This window comes from Harpia harpyja, chromosome 21, assembly GCF_026419915.1.
Source record: "Harpia harpyja isolate bHarHar1 chromosome 21, bHarHar1 primary haplotype, whole genome shotgun sequence".
Lineage (NCBI taxonomy): Eukaryota > Metazoa > Chordata > Aves > Accipitriformes > Accipitridae > Harpia > Harpia harpyja.
Genome location: NC_068960.1, coordinates 9,589,486 through 9,602,901, shown reverse-complemented (window position 1 = coordinate 9,602,901; position 13,416 = coordinate 9,589,486). Strand labels below are relative to the sequence as shown.

Here is a 13,416-nt window from a genome sequence, read left to right as displayed (position 1 = left end):
CGGCTCGGCTCGGCGGGGCCCGGCTCGGCACGGCACCGGGGCGTCCTGGCAGCGCGGGGCTGCCCTGCACCCCCGGGGGAAGGAGCAGCGGGCAGCAACGCGGCAACGGTGTGCGCACACGCACACACACGTATAGAGAGCTGCATGTGCGGCGTGGCACGTATACGCCTCTATAAGCGTAGACTTGCACGGTCGGACACGCGTATGGTCGCAGCTGTACGTGCTCGTACAAGGTGACGTGAATGCAGGACACACAGAAAGGCAAGAGCAGGCACACATGCATACAGGCGTTCCTGCGTGCTCCTGTGCTGCACAGATGAGTGCGAGGGAAATGTGGGCGCTGTGGATTCGGAAGACACCTCCCAGGCACGTTCGCCCCGTATGCACACCTATGACCAACTTGGGGATTTCAGAGGTGAGAGGTTTTGCAGCCCTGTGATAGTTGGAAATTTGGCAATGCGCTGGGTACGTTCACCAAATCTGCTCCGAATGCATGCTTCCAACCTGCTGCTACCTTAGCAGCTAAACGTTTGGAAGAAAAAAACGTTAAGTGCCTCTTTATTGTACAAGTGACATTTTACAGTCTGCTTATGCAGCAAAATTCAGGAGCAGGCCCCGTGAGCGCATTAGTCCCTGCAAAGGCGATGCTGGGAACCATTTGGTATCTGCTTCCCACCTCCCAACAAGCAGCTAGTCTCCTGCTTTCCAGCTTCTCCACAGTTCAACTCTGAGACGGTCATGACCCTTATGCACAGGACAGGGCTTCCTACAAACTCCAGGAGGAGTTATCTGTAGCTGGGAAAGACAGTCAGCTTCAGCGCGTGATGTTCATGAGCAGCAGAAACTTGTTTGCCTTTTCAACCGGTTAGAGTACATTTATGTGACACATCTTTGACTGGCAGCCATGCCGTATCGTGCATCCGTGGTTTTATGCTTTCGCCTAAACTGCTAACGAGAAACTGGGCAGCTACGGTTGACATGGCGTGATCGGCGGGGCAGTGACTGGTGCCCGTCCTTCCTGAACGCGGGCGGCACGCTGCCCTTTGTGCCAGGTTTCTGTATCCAGAGCCTTCCAAAGGGAAACGTCTGCTCTGAAACATGCATTCGTCAGCACAGAAGAACTGTAACCTTTAAACAGACTCATCCTAACGTGCGTGGGCTTATTTAGATGTCACTTATTATGCCTTGGGGGGTTACCTGAACTTCTCGGCGTGGCTGACATGGAGTAAATCGGATGGTGCGGTTGGGCTGTAATTGCCTGTGTTTGGGTGGGACAGTGGGGGGAGACCAGCTGAAGCAGAGGAACAATTTCACATTTCTGCTCTTTTCTCTATCAATTTCTCTGCCTTGCTGATTCTGGATTTTAGGCATTGGCTTTATTTGAGTCACACGTAAGCAATAATACCCTGCCCTTGCATCAGTCAATATCTACGTGCTATTCAAAGTAAAACAGGATAATTTTACAGAAACTGAGGTGGCGAGAGGTGAAGCAGCTGTAAACTGCCCAAGGTCACTCAGCAGTCTGGCAGGAGAGTAAAAAATACAGATTCACCAGATCAGTCTGTACCCCCCCTCTGGCCTGGGAGCCTGGGCCAAGCACCCAAATACTACAGTCACAAGCAAAGACTTTTTTGTGTATAAATAAACACATAGAGTTCTCTGTACCATGCGGGATACAGAGAGGTAGACTAGAGGGAAGGATGAATCACAAGAATTCATGTGCTGAAGGTCTTGGCCCGCTCACAACGGAGCAATGTACTGAGCCCTTCAGCAAATGCAAATCTTGGTCATTGTTCTCTTCTTTCTGTGTGTCTCTAACACAACCCGTGGTACAGTAAAGGAAATGGCCTCCCCCGTTTGCCTTTTAGTGATAGAACAGGGAAGATAATGCCCCTCTCAACCATTAATAGGGGATCGTTACTGAATGAGGCTGATTTCTGTCCTGCTGAAGCAGTTTTTAGTGTTAGCTTCCATGAAAATGTGTAGGACAGAACACAGAATCATCACGGACATTATAGGAGGACTTCGTAGAGTAGCTGGACTAAATTACAGCTCCCATTGCATTACTTTTCTTAGTAGTTAACTTTGAAAATATGCTCTGAAAATATGCTTTTATTAAGGGGAAAAGTATTTCTATCAGTCAACCACTAACTCACCAGCAACTTCAGCATTTCCTTGCCTTGGGAGAGCTTGTAGAAGGATGGAGTAGGTGCTATGACACAGGTGGACTGTGAATTCCCTGATTTCACGTGGTGCTCCCAGCTCCTACACCACTTCCTGGGACCCTGCAGCAGCTGCAGCCGGCAACTGCCTGCACATGAGCAGCGCTCGGAGGAGGCTGGGGAAGGGGCGAGGTGTGTAAGGCCAAAGTAAAGGTGAAATTTAGAGAACTCTGCTTATGTCATGCAATGCTTCCCAGAGCTGATGACTTACAAAGGTGTAAGCTCAATGCTTTCGTTCATCTCTGAAATAGTGAAAAATACATGTTATCTATTTGTCTTTATTTTAGACTGGGCGTATAGCATGTTCAACTTTTAAAACCCACCACTTTTCAGTAATTTTCCTATTTCCTACAACACACATGGTCATTGAACAGGTTTTTAGCTTTTTTTTTCAATATTTGGTTTCCTGCTTATGACAATAGGTAAACAAAGAGTCTGTGTGATGCTGCAAGCAATTTTTTCTCTTCTGCAGCAGTGCTCCTAGCAGGATTTGACAGCAGAGAGCAAGCGTGTTACAGCAGCACTGAGTGGATAGCACTCACCCATCAACAAATGCCAAATCCATATTGCCACAGACTGTCATCCTCATTTCAGAATTTTTTCTGTCCCCCAACCTGAGATAAAGGCAATTTTCATCCTCTGTTCTCTTCTTTCCCTTCAGAACGCCAGGAAGGTGTCATGCTTACTGCAGGAGCAGGCAGAAAAACTGTCAAACAATATTTCACCAAGAGCTTCCTATTGTACGGCAGGTCCTGCAAAACCTTTTCACTTGGTAGACTGATTTTGTGGCTCCTGCCAGCATGGAACTGTGCTCGTGCCAGTGCTATTTAAATAGAATATTTCATTAAGAGATCAGCGGTAGGCACATGGAAATGACAGCGATCATTAAGTCTGCATTACTATTGTTTGCATTAGGGAGCGTGTAGAGGCCCCGGGCAGAGACAGGACTGCACGGTGCGAGATGCAGCCAGCCCTCCTGCGTGCAGTGCAGTCTGTAAACCAGCTTGCTTTCCAGCGGTCTCTGAAAGAATACCCTGAGACAAACCAGGCCGAGGTATCGCTTCCTAGATGTTCAGATGCCCCAATAATGAACATGACGGAAGAGAATAAGGAGATACTGGATGAATTTGCCCTACCCAACGGTGTGCGGTTGATTTACACCATTTCTGACCCCCAAGCAGAGGTACTTTTCATTACACAAATCCCTGCAGCGTGATTAGTTTGCCTAATACTTGCCCTGCTTTTTCTCAGGGCAGAATACAAATCCTGGTGCTCCCATTGGTTGGCAGCATCAAGGAGATGGCGAGATTTGTGTGGCCACTGCAAGATGATTTCTCTGTAACTGCAGACGGTTTCACACATTGCTCCTTGCACTACCAAAGGCAGAGTCCGCTCTCCACAGTACTCTGTTAAATGGGTCTGAGTGGCCAAATGTGGTTAGTGAGGAGAAGGGGAGAAGGGGAAATGAAAGAAGGAAAGAGTCTTGAAATCAATATGAAGCAAAAGATGGATGGCAGGAAGGAGATGGATACATGGAGGAGAGAGAAAGAAAGAATTATTGAAACACTAAGGAGAAATGTAATCGAGAAGAACTTCTCTCCATGGCACAAAAGAAAGGTGCTCTCAGGATGGATAGTGTGGGTAAACAGCTATAGTGTTGGATGTCACATCCGTGTTCAGATCCAAATTGTGCCTGTTTTTCAACTTGGGTTAGACAAACCAAGGTAAGAACACACCTTTTATAGCATTGCACCTACTAATAACTCTTTGACTGTTTGGTAATAAATACAATCTGTCCTGCGGTTCACCCCATCACTTGTCTTGACATACGCTGTGTGGAAAGGCAGTGAGTCTTCTCCACTTACCAGTCACAGCTCTCAACACCAGGACAAGAGAGTAGCAATGCAGGTGAGATTTACAGTGCAATCAATGTGATATTCATTTGTTTTCTCAACACATATCTTTATCACACTAGTAATGCATAAATGCTTACTTTAAACTGCAGAGAAACATGGACAAGTTTTAAGATCTAATGCAGCTGATAGAATTCAATTAAAACACAATTTGGATCAAGACGGTCTGCGATACCAGGCACATGTGATTAAAATTCTTATGATTGGGAATTTGCACACCTTCAAATCCTTATTTGACAAGGAAAACCGCCAGAAATAGATATTTAAATCAGCATATCTCTGGTTTATTGAATTGTTGTTATACACTCTCTGAGGCTTTAGCTAGCTGGATACCTCTCAGACTGGCCAAACCATTTTGATTTAAGAAGTTTATTCTTTCGCTCAGGCAAAGTCCCCATTGGGTTGAAATAAATCTGATCAGGCAAGTGATTTCTGGCTTTCTGTTCCTGGTACGAGCACATTTCATCAAAACTGCATGTGTTGGGGAGCTGGTGACCCTGGCCAAGACTGGCAACTTCTGCTTGAGAACCTAGACCTTCTTTCTAGCAGCGGTGGATGGCAGTGGGTGCAGTGAGGTTTCTTAGAGTGACAGCTCTACGGTAGGGGATAACATGAAATGGTTGTGGATTAGAAAACCTCCCTCTACCCACTATGGGTTGCCATTTTTCCCTTAAGTCACACATCCTGGTTCTGACTGATCCACTCAGCAGTTCTTGTATTCCATTAGATTTTAAACGAGATGCAGCCATTTCAATAAGTGACATGCATGTGTCTAAATGAACGAAGGAAATGTTTTCTTAGCCTTTGCTGCAAAGGTTTTCTTGGTCATCACCGGCAGTCATGCTGTAAGCACACGCCTGTGTTCACAGGCAGCGATTGTGCTCCAAGCTGTGCACGCAGCCCTGTCTAGGGCTGCTGCAAGGAAAATGTTGCAGTCGCCTAAAATGCACACAGATTTTCTATGTCCTGTTCCCTCTTCAAAATGCTAAAGGTATCAGCCGGTGTAACTGTGCCATGCTTGAATGTGCTTATGTTTCAACTGGGCTTGATTTATAAGTGCTTTTATTTATATCTGCTAGTTTCACACCTACCCTGAGATGTGAAGGGTTTTTTCTGAATGCTGCTAAGAATTGTGCTGGTACCTCTTGAGCGCGGTGTGGTTAATGCCCTCATCTGTAGTATCTGCTTGGGGAGGTAGGAAACCACGCTCAGGAGCTTTGCTGGCCTTCCTTGTTATTGGCATGTTTGGTGAAAAATATTGCCCGCTGTTGTGGACTGTCTATGTGTCTAAAAACAAGTAACATTTACATCCTGGCAGAATACTGAACAACCCCCCTCTTTGTGAGCTGCCCAGGTTTTTCTGTTGCTGAGACTGTCACCTACTGGCCATGGAGCAGCTCACCAGGATCTCGGGAACAAAATCAGTCTGATGAATTAAATACTCAGCTTTGCCTTTAGAAATTACACCACTGAGATGTTCCTGTTTTATCTAACGGTAAACAGGGTGGTAATTTTGTAAATGGAGATAGATCAGGAATCCCGAAAGCTTCTTCATTTATAAAATGTCCAGATTTCATGGAGTTTTAATGCAAAGGAAACCAGGATCTCATCACAGTGGAGATGTGGGGTAAAATGCTAGTTCCAGTAAACTTAATGAAAGCAAAATAAGCCATAACCAATACTCAAGGGAAAAAAAAAAAAAAAAAGGACCAGCTATTCTGTCTCTGTTGGATTTTTGTCATGTTAGACCATGGATACAAGACGACCTTAAGAAAGGGCCACACCTTAGTATTGACCAGCAGAGCTCAACAGAAATCAAAGGATCTTTACTGAAGATCTATGCTACAGCTTTTACAGGAAAGGAGAATTGCTCTAAAAAGCTCTTTTAGCCCTGTCCTTGTCCTGCCCTCCCATCTGTTGTCACTGCTAGCTCATTTTCTGCCAGTCTCTGGGCCAGAACCTCAACCAGCGTAAACTAGAGTAAGTTTGAATTCATAGCTAGAATATGGGACTGTGGGGTGGTTTATTTACCCGTTTTGAGGAGTGCCCCCCCCGTTCCTCCCCAGACCTGAGAGCAGGTTAATGTACTGCCTGAAATGCGTTGTTCAGCTGGGATTTTTTCTGTTTAAGACACAGAAATAAGTTGCAACGCTGGACAACAGGTGCCAAACTGCAATACTGCATCTCTACTGGTTATTCTAATGGAGCATCACTCTCTATAGCTCTTCCTAAAATCTGTGGGTTTTTCTTACATGTAATTGAGCTGTATTACTGGCATTCTGCAGGATTGCTCATAGCAAAGGAAAGCTAGTGCCATAGAGGCTGTTTAATGACAAGTATCCTCAGCTCACTTGGTGTTACACAAGGGTATTGCTGCCTGAAAGCACGTCTAAAGTAATCCTCAAGCTCACTGCTGTATGTTGTAGTGAAACTTTAAAGAGGAGATTTTTTTTTTTTATGGATGTTTTTCATACGCCTCAGTTCATATCTGTAAAAAATAATTTCATGTACTTTAGAAATACTTTTTGACTGTGTAGTCACTACACATCCTAGCACTGAATTTACACAAAGTGGCCATATTTTTATTTCTTGTTAGATTTTTTTGTGAAATGGATACATTATTTCCCTTTATTTCCCTTCATTCTTGTATTTGGACACTTACAAGCTTTAATTGTTGTTGGAGAACACTGGGTGCCTGGATGTCTCTCTTATGAAAGCAAGCGGCTGGTTAAAAAGAAAACCAGAGAGATTAGAGTCTGCGTGAAATTTCACTAAATTCAGTGAAAAGGGTCATTTCAAAAAATTTAGGATCAGATTTCAAATGCATTTCATGAATGGCTTTGGACTGGTGGATTAATATAGGATGCTGAGTCTCAGTCCCCCCCACTGTACAGGAAGGATAATGCTATTTGCCTCCCCTATAGGTTACCTCACTACTCACTTCTTGTGCACTGTTGTAAAAGAGCAAAACACTTCAAGGCCTTGGACTTGGAAACCTCTGGCTCGCAGCCAGGTAGACCCTGAGGCCAGCTCTCACAAACATCAAGGGGGAAAAACCACAGCCTTTCCAACTTCATTGAGAATATGAGTCTTTGCCTGAAATGCTCTCTTTTCAAATTTGTGAATGCAAAACTAAAAAAAAATCCCTCTGGCTTCCTTCTCTGCTATCCACCCACACTTCTCAGTAAGTCATTTCCTTGGAGCTGGTGGGATCTTTATTCAGGCAGAAGATGGCTGGGGAGTGTTGTCTCTCTAAGTACCGTGGTGGCTTGGGAGTGCAGGCTCTCCAGGGCCATCATGCAGCCTCTTCAGTCCTGTCTGTCACTTTATTTATCACATGGAAATATTCTCTCACCACTGGAGAAAGATTCCATTTAAAACTCCTCTTTTACTGGTAAATTTACTTTGTACCGAGACAAAACATGACTTAATATTGGTTTTGAGGGTAAATAAAGGGCAACGAAGATTCTAGCCTAAAAAATGTAGCCTGTGAATTTTATCCCTGCACTGCGCATTCATTTTAATGGTCCTTGCTGTGTGTTTTATTGAAGGCTGAGTCATAAGCAGATCTTACTGCTTTGGAAGGAAGGAAATGGAGTTTAGGCAAAAACATTGTGTCTCAAATGGATCCAGCAAAGAGAGACTGCTCAAGCTGTGAAAATGCAATGATGTATCTCAGCAAAAGGGAGAATTGAAGGTCAAAAAGAAATTCCTTGTGCTGTGTTAGAGTTTTCATCACCTGAAGCATGTCTGGACACAGTGATATTTCTAGTGACAGTGACATCCCAGTGAGAAGAGCAGATCCTGCTCTTGTCCCTCCCCTCAAAAAACAGTCCTGGAGTTAACAGGACTCCCTCCTGGGTCTCATATTTTGATGTTAATGATGATGAATGTTTGCTCACCACTTGGGGCTGACACAGTTGTTGTTGGGACTTGGTCAAGGCAAAGCATTTTTGACTGAGGTTGTTGAGGAAGGAGATTGAAGGTATTGTGTTATGCCAGCACCTCTGCAGGATGTAGGATGGTTCCTTTGCAGATGCCCTTAGGAGTATTGTCTTTGGCTGGGGAGGAGAGGGGCGAACCACGCAAGCTGAGCTGTGCAGCTTGGAAGAAGGTGCTGCCTGCTGGGCAAAATCAGCCATGCCTAGGAATGTGCAGCAGAGCATCCACCCTGTCGTTAGAAGTCACCTCCGTCTCACATCATGAGTGGGACTGGACCACAGTGTAGTGCAGGAGAAGTCATGAGATTCAAAGGGGGATCTTTCATGCCCTTTGTCACAAACAGTATCTTTTTTTCCTGTTTTTTTACCCCAGTTACGTTAGTGTTTCTAAGGCAGGGACTGGATCAGGTGTTACCTCCAGAAGCAGAGGCAGGCTGCCCTTTCTCTGCTACTGAGCACATTCAGAAGGAAGATCTGAGACCTGGACAGAGGATGAAGACAGGGAGCACAGCCCAGGAGCTGGAACAGCTCGGGCACAGAGATCAAGAAACTGCAGAGGAGTGGGCGGAAGGCAGCCAGGCTCGGGGCTCCCCAGGGATCCACTTGGACAGGCACAGCTGGCTGCAGCTCAAAAAGTCACTGACTTGCAGCCAAGCCTTGAAATAGGGTAGGCAGAGCGCTGCATGTTCAGTCTCTGATAGTTTGACTTTGAATTTGTTTAGAAAGTTAAGTTTCTTTTTTTTTTTTTCAGGTAAAGCCTGGCTGTTCGAGGTCAGAAGCTTTTTGATCTTCTTCAGGGAGCGCACCATGTGGGAGAGGTTTAGGCGTACCTAATTCAAAGCTCTGGACCTTCCACCCCCTTTTCTTTGGTGTAGGATGCCACTGCTGTCACACTCTGAGAGGCAGTGAAAGACCAGAGCATTCATTTGGCAGGATGTCTTTATAGGAGCCACTGTCCCGCTGACAAGAGGTGGCCCAAGAGTGCTCCCTCCTGCCTTCTGGGCAGGACATGGTGGTCCTTCTTCTGCCTCCCCTGGAGTTACGGTAGGGCAGGTTGTCCTCTGCTGCAGCCAGTCAGTAAAGTGAAGGGTCTGAGGCCTGCAAGGAGATAGCAGCTTCCGAAGGGTCACTCAGTACCACCAGACACGGCCAGACTGGTGAGGCTATTTATGAAATTATTATTAGCAAAGCTACCTATCAAATACAGCTGTGAAAATGTGGCCTTTTTGTTTTCCTCCCCCTCCCTTTGGCCAGCTGGTGTTCCTCCTACATGGTACAGAGGGATTTTATTTTGTTAAGGTTCAGGCTCAGGCTGCAAATCTGGCTGATATTCAAAGGGGCTTTGGAGAACATCTGAAGTTTCTGAGAGTCCTGGCCATTGAGGGCCACATTTCTCCAGGCTTCTTCTGGTTTCTACTCTCCCTTGGGTTTTATATTGCAGTAGGGAGGAATAAAAGGCCCTTTCCATTTTTAGGATCTAAAATGAAGGAACTGAACAGGAAGAAAATGATAAACTTAGTTTTAGAAATATTAGTGGTTGAGTTTCATGAACTTCTTGGCCTTAAGGAATGATACCCAAATAGGCGTTGCACATGCAGAAAGCCTCTGTTTTAAATCAGATGTGTGCACACCGACTGTCTCTGTAGCATCCCTGGAAGGGAGGCATTCGTTGGCCCATGTACCCCCAATTCAGACAGCTTTCAGCTGGCAGGCAGGACCGGGAGCTCTGCAGCAGGGCAGGAGTTGGGCTGCCACAATCCAGTAGATCAGAATCTTTAAGTGCGTTTAAGATAATCTTGATTTTGCAAATATTTATACAAGTAGCATTGTGTTTAGTTAGCAAGCCCCTTAGGTGTCATGGTACTTCAAGTATTTTCAAACTCTGACTTTACATCCTGGTAAACTGAAGACTCCCACTCCTGATTTTGAGTGTGAGGCCTCCAGCTGAACCTGTACTACAAATACAGCTCCAGGTGTTGCATGCAGTTATGTGCAGGCATAATATTTATACTTTTCTAATAGATTTGTATACCCATATGGAAAAAAACAACATCTGGGTTTAACCATTATTTTGTTTAGGTTTGGGAGAGTATTTTCGTTTGCCTGTTGTTTGTCATTGTAACCTCAGAAGATAAAGGTCTTCAGCCAGCAGGATGAAGCGTTGCTTTGTTTTACTATTTACAGTGTTACATTTGGCTGGAGAGCATGATGCTGTAAGAGCGAAAAAGAATGCAAATAACTTGTTTATCCTCAGAGATGGATGCTTTGTGCTGTAACAAGCTGTGCTGTTGCCTTGACCCAGCTTTACTTTCCCAGAACCGGGGAAGCTGATAAAGCTTGCTGAGGAAGGCTTCTAAACCAGCTGCTTTTGATTTCACAACACCTCCACAAAGCATCGCAATGCTTTGATCTTATGGTATTGATTACACGAAAAAGGAAAGGAAGGTGGGAAATAAAGATGTTAAAATAAAGTGCCCAAGTGCAGATTTAAAGATCCTACAGCAAAATTTAAGAGCAGGATTGAGTAAGCAGGTGGGATGTGTGGGGCAAAGGGGGGGCTGGTGACTGACTACAAAAGATGGTTAATTTGTTAAAATGTTATTTTTTGTTCAACCTGAAGAGACTTTTTCATACTGAAACACACACACAAATTGGTGTGAATTAAACATTTTGACCTAAACCAAAAGCTCAGTTCCTTTTTAGACTTTTTAAATGCCTAAGAAATTAAATTTTCCTCAATTCAAAAGCGGGACATTGCAATTTGAGGGAGAAATTTTCTTTCTAGACCCATGAAAGCAAAATCTTAAAATAATTTTTTTCATGGTTACAATTTCTTAAATTTTGGCCCAATTTCATACTTTGGGCCTTCCCCAAACCATGAAGTTTGCTTACTAAGTTATTTGTTTAGAGATTACCTGGTAATACTGCTGTGAGCATGAAGAGCACATGGTATGTGTATACTGAAGAGCTACGCACCTGTACCGAAATCAGCAGGCTGTCTTCCACCCGGAGCATCTTTCAGCGCTGTTCCCTGCTTCTGAGGAGTTACACCTCATGTCTGTAACTGACAACCCAGTGTCACCCCGGCATTAGGAGCATATTTATATTAACGTCTCATGTACTTCCCTTGCTGCATGTTTGCACAGAGAGATACTGCAGAGCATAACGGACGCTGTATCAGACCACAACTGCCCGATCCTGATTCCTGACTTTGCCATCTGGGAATTTGGATGGGTGGCTCAGAGGTAAGCTTGTGCATGGTAGGCAAGGCCGTTGTGCCTCGGGAAGAAGTGGGAGATCAACTCACTTATATGCTATTTGAAACTAAATGAGCCCAATTTTCTCTTATATGAGCAATTCTATGCATTTTTTTCTGTAAATATGGCAAGGCATTTGCCATGCTTGTATGGTCCTACCTACCACCGCATTTCAGCACATGCAGTCTTCATGCAATTATTCCTATGGCAGTCCTGCGCATTTGGGAGCAGAGATGTAGAGGACCTGTGGGAAGTCAGGAGACTTTCTGAGAGAAGCAGGATTTAGTTTGCATTGAATTTTGCTTTGTGCACACTGTGTTGCACTTCCCGAGCCCTGCCCAACCTTTGCTTTGCTTTAACCGAGACCTAGTGTGAGCAAATTATGTCTTTGGCAAAATGTAAAAGAAAATTATGTGCAGTATCTTCTGTCAGCGTTAACAGTAGAAGAAAACGCTTCAGAATGAGGAACTCTCTCCAGAGAGTTTAACTTTTTAAGGAAAATAACTTTGTCAGAATTATACTATCAGACAAACTTACTGGTGGGCCTGAGCAATAAGCTTCTAAAGCTTCCAGCAAATTTCTCATCTCAGACCACTGGCATGTTGCAGAGATGTCCGGATGAAATACATGCTGGGAATCTCAGCTAGTTTAGAAAAAGCTCGTCCACTTTTCTCACCAGGAGGAAGGTACCGGCCTTATGCAAACTCTAGTGGCTACATCACCTGTCTCCAAATTCCCCAGCACGTACAGTTGGGTGCAGACCCACATTTTCCCATCATTCCTGCTGGTGTGACTGCTGTGGCTTCAGCGAGGTGTTTTGGGTTGCTGCAGCAGGAGCAGACGGTACCCGATGGCCACCTCCTGCCAGGAGCAGTTCTGCAGCTGGTGTGTGGCCATCGCACTCCTCTCCGGACGGCTGACTGCGCTTCAGCCGTGAGTGAAGTGATCCAGAAATCTCTTACTTACCTCACAGCAAGCATTTGAAATATGTGAGAAGCTTAATTAATTAATGCTTGTAAGACAGTGAGCTCTCCTGAGAAAAAAAGCCATGAGGGGGTGGGGAGATGACAGCCAAGTGCGGCTCGTTGGGATTTCTGATTTTTCATTAGAGCTGGCTGAAAACTTTCTGTCAAAATACTGACTGGTGTGGTTTCTGTCAGAGCCAGGGCTGGAGTTAGGCATTCCTCCTCTTGGCCATTTATTACCCCAAACAACTGGATTAGTGTCGTGTCTGCACAGTCAGGAGCCAGGGATCAGCCACAGGTGCCAACCCAGGTATCCATGTGTCTGAGGTAGGGTGTTGAACACATGGTTGGCTGAATTTTTCCACCAGGAACACAATGGTTTTGCACAAATGTGGTGACTTTTCTAGCGTGGACAATCTAAATCAAATGTTTTGACTTAGTTCTACTCAAATCACATCCTTTTAGTTTCAAAAGTAAAATTAGCAAAACAAAACATCTTTGCACAGAGCAGTGTATCTCCTTTCTCCAAATTCCGCACTCTCCTAGCATTTCTGCTGGTGTAAGTGCCGGGTATCTTCACTGGGCTGGACGGTGTAACCTGCTGGGCACTGCAGTCTCACTGCTGGCTGAGCAGGAGTCATGTCTCAGAGGCTGACACTGAGCTGATGTCCAAGCCTGGCCAAAGCCCAGCTCTACCCAAATCCAGGCAGGAGAAAGCCACTGTCATTTCTGTGCCAGCTGAGTTGCTGGGCTGGAAAAGTCATTCCTTTAAGTAAATTATTAGTAAATGACTGGCATCTATCTGGTGACTCTGTGGTCACCGTCAATAACCCTAACACAGTCTGTGATCATAGCCCAAGAGAAAAGTAAAACAACTCCTTCCAAAAGGACCATCATTAGCTGGACTGATGTCAGCACAGCCTCACAACTCCAAGGCTTTGACATCATCTCATAAATTAGGAAGATTTTCAGGCCAGACAACACTTTAGGAGTCTACGTGGGCATTGAAGGGCTGCCGTAATAAGCCTTGTGAAATAAAACATTGACTATAAAAAGGAGGAAACAACTGGTTACCTTCAGCATTCAGGAACATGTATGAGGCCAAAATCAGCTTAACA

General features: G+C 45.0%; 1 long non-coding RNA gene across 1 annotated transcript; it reads left to right on the top strand.

The window, feature by feature from the left end:
* Positions 1 to 16: 16 nt before the first annotated feature.
* LOC128134959 (uncharacterized) lies at positions 17 to 10,227 on the top strand. The gene is made up of 2 exons (XR_008232888.1): positions 17 to 1,150; positions 2,884 to 10,227. It is a non-coding gene; the product is annotated as an uncharacterized LOC128134959 (long non-coding RNA).
* Positions 10,228 to 13,416: the final 3,189 nt, after the last annotated feature.